Here is an 11,680-nt window from a genome sequence, read left to right as displayed (position 1 = left end):
TCAAGACCTCCAGTGCGCCTCCACGGCCCAGTGTATCCGGTGCCTGCGCCTAGAACTAATCCTCCCATATGTCTCCCCAGCCTGGTGAGCCCTGTGGCAGCTCAACGTACCAGACTGCCCATACGTCTCCGCCCTCCAGTGATGATCCATGGCACGAAGCCTCCAGTGATGATCCATGGCAAGAAGCCTCCAGTGATGATCCATGGCACGATGCCTCCAGTGATGATCCATGGCAAGAAGCCTCCAGTGATGATCCATGGCAAGAAGCCTCCAGTGATGATCCATGGCAAGAAGCCTCCAGTGATGATCCATGGCAAGAAGCCTCCAGTGATGATCCATGGCACAAAGCCTCCAGTGATGATCCATGGCAAGAAGCCTCCAGTGATGATCCATGGCACGAAGCCTCCAGGGATGATCCATGGCACGAAGCCTACAGTGATGATCCATGGCAAGAAGCCTCCTGTGATGATCCATGGCACGAAGCCTCCAGTGATGATCCATGGCACGAAGCCTCCAGTGAGGAGTCATGGAACGAAGGCCTCCAGTCCGGAGCCTCCAGCGACGTTCTCCAGTCCTGAGCCTCCAGCGACGTTCTCCAGTCCGGAGCCTCCAGTCCGGAGCCTCCAGCGACGGCCTCCAGTCCGGGGCCCGCAATGAGGGTGCCCAGTCCGGGGCCCGCAACGAGCGTGGCCAGTCCGGGGCCCGCAACGAGGGTGCCCGGTCCGGGGCCCGCAACGAGGGTGCCCAGTCCGGGGCCCGCAACGAGGGTGCCCAGTCCGGGGCCCGCAACGAGGGTCCCCAGTCCGGAGTTGGTGGCGAGGGTCCCCGCACCAGAGGCGCCACCAAAGTGGGGGGAGCCAAAGGCGGGGGGGGGTCTACGTCCCGCACCAGAGCCACCGCCGTAAAGGAAGCCCACCCGGACCCTCCCCTTTAGAGTCAGGTTTTGCGGCCGGAGTCTGCACCTTTGGGGTGGGGGTACTGTCACGCCCTGGCCATAGAGAGGCTTTTATTCTCTATTTTGGTTAGGCCAGGGTGTGACTAGGGTGGGCATTCTAGTTTCTTTATTTCAATGTTTTCTATTTCTTTGTGTTTGGCCGGGTGTGGTTCTCAATCAGAGGCAGCTGTCTATTGTTGTCTCTGATTGAGAACCATACTTACGTAGCCCTTTTTCCCACCTGTCTTTGTGGGAAGTTGACTTTGTTTAGGGCACATAGCCTTTAGCTTCACGGTTTGTTTTTGTAGAGTTTATTGTTTTGTTCGGCGTAATTTTTATTAATAAAAGAAAATGTACGCTCAACACGCTGCACCTTGGTCCTCTTCTTTTCACGGCCGTGACAATCATTTCTCTATGTTTGAGTCAGGTTGTTGAGTAGGCTAAATTAGTCGCATTAGCTAGCATAAGTGACAGTGAAACTGAAGAAAAACATATGATGAAATATCTCCCTCTCTCTCTACTGCTTCTCCTTAATTTTTTAATAAATTAATTTGTTCAATTATTGTCTTTCTCTCTTTAAATCAACTACTCACCACATTTTATGCACTGCAGTGCTACTGTAGCTAGCTGTAGCTTATGCTTTCAGTAATAGATTCATTCTCTGATCCTTCGATTGGATGGACAACATGTCAGTTCATGCTGCAAGAGCTCTGATAGGTTGGAGGACGTCTTCCCGAAAGTTGTCATAATTACTGTGTAAGTCTGAGGAAGTAGGTAAGAACTCTCTCTCTCTCTCAACTTTTTAAATGTTTGAATATTACAATTTTTATGAAATTCACTGAGTAGGATGGTCCTCCGCTTCCTCCTCTGAAGAGCCTCCTCTGGTCTACACAGACGTATCTAAAACATGTCATTTCTTCTTAATAAATAAATATTTTAAATGTAAATGTAAATTATACATTTTTATCTAAACTGTATTTAACTAGGCAAGTCAGTTAAGAACAAATTCTTATTTACAATGACGGCCAACTGGGGAACAGTGGGTTAACTGCCTTGTTCAGGGGCAGAGGGACAGATTTTTACCTTGTCAGTTCCGGGATGTGATCAAGCAACCTTTTGGTTACTGTTAACAACCTTGTGAGACTGAGAAGTGTTAGCAAGCTTCAAAGAACTACTACTACTCCCCTCGTTAGCTCCTGATACGAGGGTGGGGGAGGAGCAGACTGCATTTGTGGCGAGGGAGGAACTCTACCTGTCAAGAGAGGGTCGCTCATGGAGAGCCGATGAGCACTGCTACACCCGTCAAGGCGGGCTGAGGACATGGTGGCTGAAGGTGTGCGGATGTGTGAGTGAGACTGCTCCATTGCTTCACCTGTCAAGAGGGAAGAAGACGGGGGATATTTGTGTTGCGGTCGGCGCACTTACAACCTCATGCAAATAACATTAGCCTACGTTAGCTCAACCGTCCCGTGGGGGGGACACCGATCCCGTAGAGCAGGGGTGTCAAACTCATTCCACGGAGGGCCTAGTGTCTGCAGGTTTTTGGTTTTTCCTTTCAATAAAGCCCTAGACAACCAGGTGTGGGGAGTTCCTAACTAATTAGTGATGTTAATTCATCAATCAAGTACAAGGGAGGAGCGAAAACCCGCAGACACTCGGCCCCCCGTGGAATGAGTTTGACACCTGTGCCGTAGAGGATAACAACATGGGGATGAGGTAGTTGGGTGTGCTATTTACAGATTAGCTGTGTACAGGTACAGTGATCGGTAACCTGCTCTGACAGCTGATGCTTAAAGTTAGAGGGAGCTATAAGACTCCAGCTTCAGTGATTTTTGCAATTCGTTCCAGTCATTGGCTGCAGAGAACTGGAAGGAAAGGCGGCCAAAGGAAGTGTTGGCTTTGGGGATGACCAGTGAAATATACCCACTGGAGCACGTGCTACGGGTGGGTGTTGCTATGATGACCAGTGAGCTGAGGTGGGGCTTTACCTAGCATAGACGTATAGATGACCTGGACAAATATGTAGTGAGGGCCAGCCAACAAGAGCATACAGGTCGCAGTGGTGGGTAGTCTATGGGGCTTTGGTGACAAAACGGATGGCACTGTGATAGACTACGTCCAGTTTGCTGAGTAGAGTGTTGGAGGCTATTTTGTAAATGACATCGCCGTAGTCAAGGATCGGTAGGATAGTCAGTATTACAAGGGTATGTTTGCCAGCATGAGTGAAGGAGGCTTTGTTGCAGAATAGGAAGCCAATTCTAGATTTAATTTTGGATTGGAGATGCTTAATGTGAGCCTGGAAGGAGAGTTTACAGTCTAACCAGACACCTAGGTATTTGTAGTTGTCCACATATTCTAAGTCAGAACCGTCTAGAGTAGTGATCCTAGTCGGGCAGGAGGGTGTGGGCAGCAATCGGTTTACTAGCATTTAAAAGCAGTTGGAGGCTACAGAAGGAGTGTTGTATGGTGTTGAAGCTTGTTTGGAGGTTTGTTAGCACAGTGTCCAAAGAAGGGCCAGGTGTATACAGCATGGTGTCGTCTGCGTAGAGGTGGATCAGAGAATCACCAGCAGCAAGTGCGACATCATTGATATATACAGAGAAAAGAGTCGGCCCGAGAATTGAGCCCTGTGGCACACCCATAGAGACTGCCATAGGTCCGGACAACAGTACCTCCGATTTGACACACTGAACTCTATCTGAGAAGTAGTTGGTGAACCAGGCGAGGCAGTCATTTGAGAAGCCAAGTCTATTGAGTCTGCCGATAAGAATGCGGTGATTAACAGAGTCGAAAGCCTTGGCCAGGTCAATGAAGACGGCTGCACAGTACTGTCTTTTATCGATGGCGGTTATAATATGGTTTAGGACATTGAGAGTGAGTAATAGTTGTTGCAACAATTTCGGTGGAAATTTTTAGGAAGAGAGGGTCCAGATTGTCTAGCCCAGCTGATTTGTAGGGATCCAGATTTTGCAGCTCTTTCAAAACATCAGCTGTTTGGATTTGGGTATCTCTTATTGATGGCGGTTAAAATGTCGGTGATCTATTTGTTAACTTGGCTTTTGCAGATTTTAGAAAGGCAAGGCAAGATGGATATAGGTCTATAACAGTTTGGGTCTAGAGTGTCTCCCCCTTTGAAGAGGGGGATGACCGCGGCAGCTTGCCAATCTTTGGGGTTGTCAGACGATACGAAAGAGAGGTTGAATAGGCTAGTAATAGGGGTTGCAACAATTTCGGCAGAACCTTTTAGAAAGAGAGTGTTCAGATTGTCTAGCTCAGCTGATTTGTAGTGATCCAGATTTTGCAGCTCTTTCAGAACATCAGCTGCATGGATTCGGGTGAAGGAGAAGCGGGGGGAGGGGCTTGGGCAAGTTGCTGCAGGGGGTGCTGAGATGTTGGGAGTGGTAGGGGTAGCCAGGTGGAAAGCATGGCCAGCCGGTCCAGATATTGCAGCACTTTCAGAACATCGGCTATCTGGATTTGGGTGAAGGAGAAATGGGGGGGGCTTGGGCAAGTTGTTGTGGGGTATGCAGAGCTGTTGACTGCGGTAGGGGTAGCCAGGTGGAAAGCATTATTATCGTAGATAAATCTACAATAATCTATGCTTAATTATCAGTGGTGAAGATATACTGTATATATATATATATTTTTTTTTTAATTGACCTAATAACAAGGATATCTTTTACGCCAACCACCTTTTCTTATTTTTGTTTAGAATTACTCTTGAAAATAAATATAACATTTGTTTTATTAGACATTGAGTTATGCATGACCATAGAGTCCCACAGTGGAGGTATTATAATACCCATAAAACCTAGTGTTCAAACAGGAAAATGGTTCCAACAATTTTTCCACCATTAATTTTTCCCATAGGGGTTTTAGAAACACTTAGGGCTTACCCTAGCGTGACGTTTTGATAACCATGTAAATCTCTCTAGGACACAGTGACTTTTATCAATATGTTTGGTTATATTTACTCTCGGATTCGAAAATGGTAATTTGCATCAAAATAAACATCATGCAAAACTACAAAACTGCAAGCACCTGCCCTCTCTTGCTGATACCTTTGCTAACAGGTATTGTGTCAAATTAAACCTTGCACAAGACAGTTCACAGAATTGTTCACTTATATTAATGTAGCCTATTTATTCATTACTACATTTTGCTATCATTAGATAGTTAATTATCATCTTGCTCTTTAGCACCTCAGTATCTCTACTTGCACATCATCATCTGCAAATCTCTCTCCCGTGTTAATGCTAAATTGTAGTTATTTTGTCTCTATGGCCTATTTATTGCCTTACCTCCCTACTCTTCTACATTTGCACACACTGTACATACATATATCTATTGTGTTATTGACTGTTATGAGAAAAAGGAAAAAAAAGGACCTGAGCTACAGGCAGTTAGATTTGGGTATGTAATTTTATGCGAAAATTGAAAAAAAGGGTCCGATCCTTAAGAGTTTTAATTCCAGAGATTCTTACCTTTGTCTCAATTCGACAGTCTCGTCCAGGTCATCATGGCATTTGTAGATCTTTATGATAGCCACATTAACAGCTAATTAGCATTTCATTTCTGGGTGGTAAATACCGTTGAATAAATTGATAAAGGTCACCTTGTCCTAGAAAGATTTAGACGGTTATCAAAACATCACGCCACTGTAAGCCTACACGAAACACAGCCCTTATTTTAAGTGTTTCCAATTGGTTTGATGATGATGATTGGAACCATTTCCCTGTTTGACCTCTAGGTTTTATGGGTATTATGACTCATGCTGCGATACTCTTTTACCCTGGGTTAGGGGCGTCTCTCCTTTTCTGTAGGACATATGAGGGAGAGGTTACTAGGTTGGGTTTATAATCCTGTTAGTACACACACTGCTACACTTCAGGTCTTCACTTTGATAATAAAAAATCCTCACCTCACTGCATCCAGTCAAGTAATACAGAATAGGAGCAGAGGCGAAATGTGTTGGGGACAAGGACCAAGATCTTTCTGTTATCTCAGCCATCCAGGGCAATAGAGTATTGAGTAGGACCCCTACTAAGGCAGGCTAGTCTACCTGTTGTCACATCAGGCATCACAAACAAGATTGAAATAATTATTGAATACAGTCCCCTAAAAGTTATGCGCTGTAGTACAAGTTAAATGTCCCAGGTCTTTGAGGGCTCGTACATGGCCGAGCTACGAGATTTAAAGGAAGAGATAGAAAGGCTACAGATTAGCCTATCAGATCTAGTGCCTTGCTACAGGCAAGAGAAGAGCAAAGAGAAGTTCTCTCCCTTGCGAAAGCTGTCATCGACAGGCAGATCTTGGCTCACCAAGGCCCTGCTACCGTCTATTCACAGAAACAATACAAAAGCTGGCCACATGCCAAGAAGTGCTCTTTAAGGCGGTGCATGACACATAGAATTTTACTGATATGTTCAATGAAACGGAATTATTGAAATGTACAAGTTTTACAAAAGAAAAACGTCTAATTCAGGGCAATAGAGTATCGAGTAGGACCACTACTAAGGCAGGCTAGTCTACCCGTCTTCACACATGTATTCCCACTGTCTGGGCCGATGATTCCAATCTACCTGTTCTAGTTCTTTAGTCTCAGGCATGCAGTCTGAAAGAGATAATAAATGAGCATTCCAACCGTTTAGCCTTATTGTATATTCTTAAGGACCTGTCCTTGCTCTACAGTCAGTGTGGACTTAGGTGTGTTGACTAGAGGGGAATGTTGCAGCCATCTACGGATCTAAGCCATTGGTTCAGAAATACATATTCCCGGCCTTCTTGTTTATATTCCTCCAGCCAATTGTCGTTGGTGCTCAGTCACTGTACACTTAGGCATGCATGGGGTGTTCTGCAGCCAGCTAAATAGACATCTTTCGAATTCCATTATTTACCACTATTCAGATATTTTGTTTTGGTCCAATAATACCTGTCCTTGAGGTTGAGGTCTACAGACTAGGGGAATAGTTTTTCTGCCTGAAAACATTTTATTCTTCACAAAGAAAGGTTATGAATGTGCATTTAAACTATTAATTGTCCAGATCCTGCTAACAACATGTCTCTCTTGCTCTGTCACTGTGTCTCTGTGTCTGTAGGCTCTGTGAAGTGTGTGGTGTTTCCTCTTGTCTCTGTGTGTCTCTGTATTTCTCTGTGTGTCACGGCCCACATAGTTCCTCACTGTTGACTCTAATGAGAGTTGCCCAAGTCCGGGTGAGGAAACAAAGATATTTAGTAGTGTGTGTGAGTGTGCATGTGTGTGTGTGTGTACTGGGGACATAGAGAGTAGGGGGTTAGTTAGAGTCTGTGTATTGTACCCTAAGCCACCCAGAACCATTTCCCATGATGCTTTGCGGAGCTGGGGCGCAGGAGCCGTGGGCAATGAGCTGGTAATTCCTCTCTGGGTGATCAAAGGCCATCTTCACCCTCCATCTCATTTCCTCCTCACTCCCTTCCTCCCTGCCTCTCCTCTCCTTTCCTCCCTACCCTTCCTCCCAAACAAGGCCCTTAAAGCAGCCCCTTCCTCTAATCCCTCTCTCCTCTCCTCTCCTCCTCTCTGTGTTCTAGTCAGGGTTGAGGTAAGTCAGGCGTGAACACTAAGCCTGCAGCGACAGCCCTCATTATCCCAGAGCCCAGGAGACCTCCGGTGCCACCGCCTGGCCATTACCCCCTGCCCGCTTCAAATCTTACACCCTGCTCTCTTCAACTCTTACCCCCTATATGCTTCACCACTATTTTTCACCTTTGACCCCTTAAGTCCTAGCTACTCACTTCATCAGTTACTTCATGCCACTCTTCATCAGTTACTTCATGCCACCCTAAACTGTTGGACAGAACTATTTCCCCTTGCCCCCACTGTACTTTCTAATGTCTTTATCAGTTAGCCTACTTCATGGTGTCTGAAACAGCCTTACACCCCTTCACATGCTGCTACCTGTACCTGCTGGACCCTGCAGGGACAATCCCTTGCCTCCCTACATAGTCACAATCACATGTTCCTCTTTAGCTATACTGTTATCCACTTCCTCCTTTACCAGACCTCCTCCTCCCCATCGTCACCTCAAATCAAATCACATTTTATTTTTCACATGCTTCATAGACAACAGGTGTAGACTAACAGTGAAATGCTTGCTAGAAATAATAGAAAAATAATAACACAAGGACTAAACACAGAATGAGTAACGATAACTTGACTATGTAGACAGAGTACCAGTACCTAGTCAATGTGCAGAGGTACGAAGTAATTGAGGTAGATATGTACATATAGGTAGAGATAAAGTGACTAGGCAACAGGATAGATAATAAACAGTAGCAGCAGCATAAGTGATAAGTGATAAGTAAAAGAGTTCATGCAAAAAGGGTCAATGTAGATATGTAGCAATATAGCTAATGGTTAACTATTTAACTAACTATTTAGCAGTTTTATGTTTTGGGGGTAGAAGCTGTTCAGGGTCCTGTTGATTCCAGACTTGCTGCATCGGTACCGCTTGCCTTGCGGTAGCAGAGAAAACAGTCTATGACTTGGGTGGCTGGAGTCTTTGACAATGTTTAGGGCCTTCATCTGACACCGCCTGGTATAGAGGTCCTGGATGGCACAGAGCTCGGCCCCAGTGATATACTGGGTCGTACGCACTACCCTCTGTAGAGACTTGCAGTCGGATGCCAAGCATTTGCAATACCAAGCGGTGATGCAGCCCGTCAAGATGCTCTCAATGGTGCAGCTGTAAAACTTTTTGAGGATCTGAGGGCCCTTGCCGATTCTTTTCAGCCTCCTGAGGAGGAAGAGGAGGTGCCTTTTTCACCACTGTGTTGGTGTGTGTGGACTATGATAAGTCCTTAGTGATGTGGACACCAAGGAACTTGAAGCTCTCGACTTGCTCCACTACAGCCCTGTCGATATGGATGGGGGTGTGCGCTATCCTCCATTTCCTGTGGCCCACGATACGCTCCTTTGTCTTGCTGACGTTGAGGGAAAGGTTGTGTACACTGCTCTCATTGTCGTCGGTGATCACGCCAACCACGGGCACGTCGTCAGCAAACTTAATGATAGTGTTGGAGTCGTTCGCCGCCACGCAGTTGTGGGTGAACAGGGAATGTTTACCTGTTTAAAGGTCTTACTCACGTCGTCTACGGAGAGTGAGATCACACAGTCGTCAGGAACAGCTGGTGCTCTCATACATGGTTCAGCATTGCTTGCCTCGAAGCGAACATAGAAGGAATTAAGCTTGTCTGGTAGGCTTGTGTCCCTGGTCAGCTCGCGGCTGGGTTTCCCTTTGTGTTTTACCTCAACACTCTCTTCCCCTTTTCTTAATGTCACAAACCTTGTTCTCTTACTCATAATAATTATGTAACTCAAACACTATCCAGTCCAGTCACTTTCTCAATGAAATCTTGCAGTTTCGAATTATTTCAAACTTAAAAAATATATATTTTAGCTGTTTTAATCGGCACAAGGTTATACTCAACGTTACTCTTTGACATGGCTGAGGTTTTTTATCTAATGGACATGCAAATATAGCTCAGAGCAGGCTTCTGAAATATGCAGGAGTGGGGGCATTGAAAGGAGGCAGGGAATGAGTGTCCCACTTTTGCCTAAAAAAACCCACCTACAGCAGAAAGTTGGTGTGCCACTAAAGCAAGCCGAGGGGCTGAGAGCTGAGACAGGATCAGCCAAGCCAAGCTGTCGTCAGTAAAACAGGCGATGCCTGCTGGTAAGACTGGTGACGGGGCTTCTCTTCCCCCTGCCCTTGACCGTCTCTAGCTCGCTCTCTTTCTTTTTCTCACTCTCTTGCACAGTTTCTATCTTTATCTCTTTCTCTCTCTCCCTCTATAGTTCCGTCTCTGTCGGCCTCTCTCTATCTACCTATTCACCCCCCCTCTCTCTTTTTGTATACATTTTCATTTGACTTAAGTATATACCCAAAAGTCTTACACTGGTTGAATAAATGTTGTTTCCACGTAATTTAAAAGAAATTACGTTTAGTCAACGTGGAATAGAATTTGAATTGACATCTGTGCCCAGTGGGTACTGACTTGTACGTCACACAGAGCGAAAATGGAATGAATAATTGTTGTAATCCCAAACTGATTGAAATCTTGTCCTTGATAAGCAGGATTAATGACTTAACGGGAACATCCTTGATGAGGTGGCAGTCAATTCCCTGGAAGGTGGCTACTGATGGAGGGGTGGGACAGAGGGAGAAGGGAATAGTGCAATGGGGACAGAAGGAGGAAGGAATGAAGGGAAGGAGTGAAATAAAGGTTGGACACAACACCCACTGGATATAACTATAAAGTAAAGGATGTGTCAAGGACAGGTGTCTTAGGCTGCCTGCCTCAAGGGGAGGAGAGACATAACTTTGAAGAATGACACACACACACCACCCTTTTCCTCTCCTTCTCATTTAATTGGCAATGCCTATCTGGTGTTTCTCTGCATTGGCAGCTGGCAAGATGTCTGCCATACTAACTACCCGTGTCAGAGGGGAGAGATACAATTATTAGTTCATTGATTGATTAATCAATTAATGCATTTAAAGAAGCATGAAGGAGACTTTGGGGTGATGTGAAACAACGCGTGGGTGTGCATATTTGCATAAGTGCGTGTGTCTGAGGGAAAGGACTATGTGTCTGTGTGTTTACCCTTGCGTGAGTGTGTGTGCATACGGCACGTGCATGTGTGTGGTCCATGGAGCTGGATGTTTGCCACCAGAGTGGATGTGCTAATGAGCTAGCAGACAGATTCTTGCTGAAATCATCAGGGGCATGTCCGCTGAAGTGTCCTCTGCTCTGTCAGACACACAAACACACAGCGCTGTCCTTCACATCACACCACTCCTCACGTACTGTACACTAGGGTGTTTATTAAGTCTGTGACGAGTGTTGAGGGAGGTACACACACACATCCTCCTATCAGCCAGTCCTTTAAGAACCTTGGCATTTTCCAGCTGCTGTGACAGCAGTCCAACATGACAAGGTCATGTCATCCTGAAGGCTCTGTGACTTTTATTATTACTCTCCTTCAGATGCAGTAGTAATGTTTGATGGATTTAAAGTCATGCATTAAGGATGACCTAACAGTGGAGCACTAGACAACTGGCAAAGTTAAATCAACATCCCAGACTGCCTTGGGGTCAGGGCCGTGCACAGACCTTTCAGGGGGTAGGTGCTCAAAATGGGAAAAAAGGGCACCCATCGGGACATTTTTTTGCATATTTATTTCTGCAATAACACACTCACTCATCACAAATTGTAAGCAAGCTAGTTAAAGTGCCTCTTAAAGACATGATTGACATTGGGTAAAGAGGGTGGGTTAATAATTGATGTAAATCTGCTAGTTAGATAGCTCGATTCCTTTTTTACTGATTGGATATAATAACTTCATAATATTTAAGCAATAAGGTATGAGACCCCGGTGATTATCGTGTGATAACTCCCAACTAAGGGCTGTTCTTAGGCCCGAGACGATAATTCCTGGGTTCGAGGACCTTATTGCTTTAACATAACGGTTGACAACATATTTAAAAAATATTAACTACATGGTTTTTATAAAAAAAAATATTTGTTATGTTATTTAATCCTTCCACCAGTGGGAAGGATTAGGGGGACACGGGGGGACACGTCTGGCACTGCAGGATTTGAGTCCCTGGCGGCGTAGTGTGTTACTGATGGTAGGCTTTGTTACTTTGGTCCCAGCTCTCTGCAGGTCATTCACTAGGTCCCCCCGTGTGGTTCTGGGATTTTTGC

The sequence above is a fragment of the Salvelinus alpinus genome, chromosome 15, assembly GCF_045679555.1.
Source record: "Salvelinus alpinus chromosome 15, SLU_Salpinus.1, whole genome shotgun sequence".
Lineage (NCBI taxonomy): Eukaryota > Metazoa > Chordata > Actinopteri > Salmoniformes > Salmonidae > Salvelinus > Salvelinus alpinus.
The sequence above is the reverse complement of the archived record's forward strand: the minus strand, read 5'-3'. Positions refer to the sequence as shown.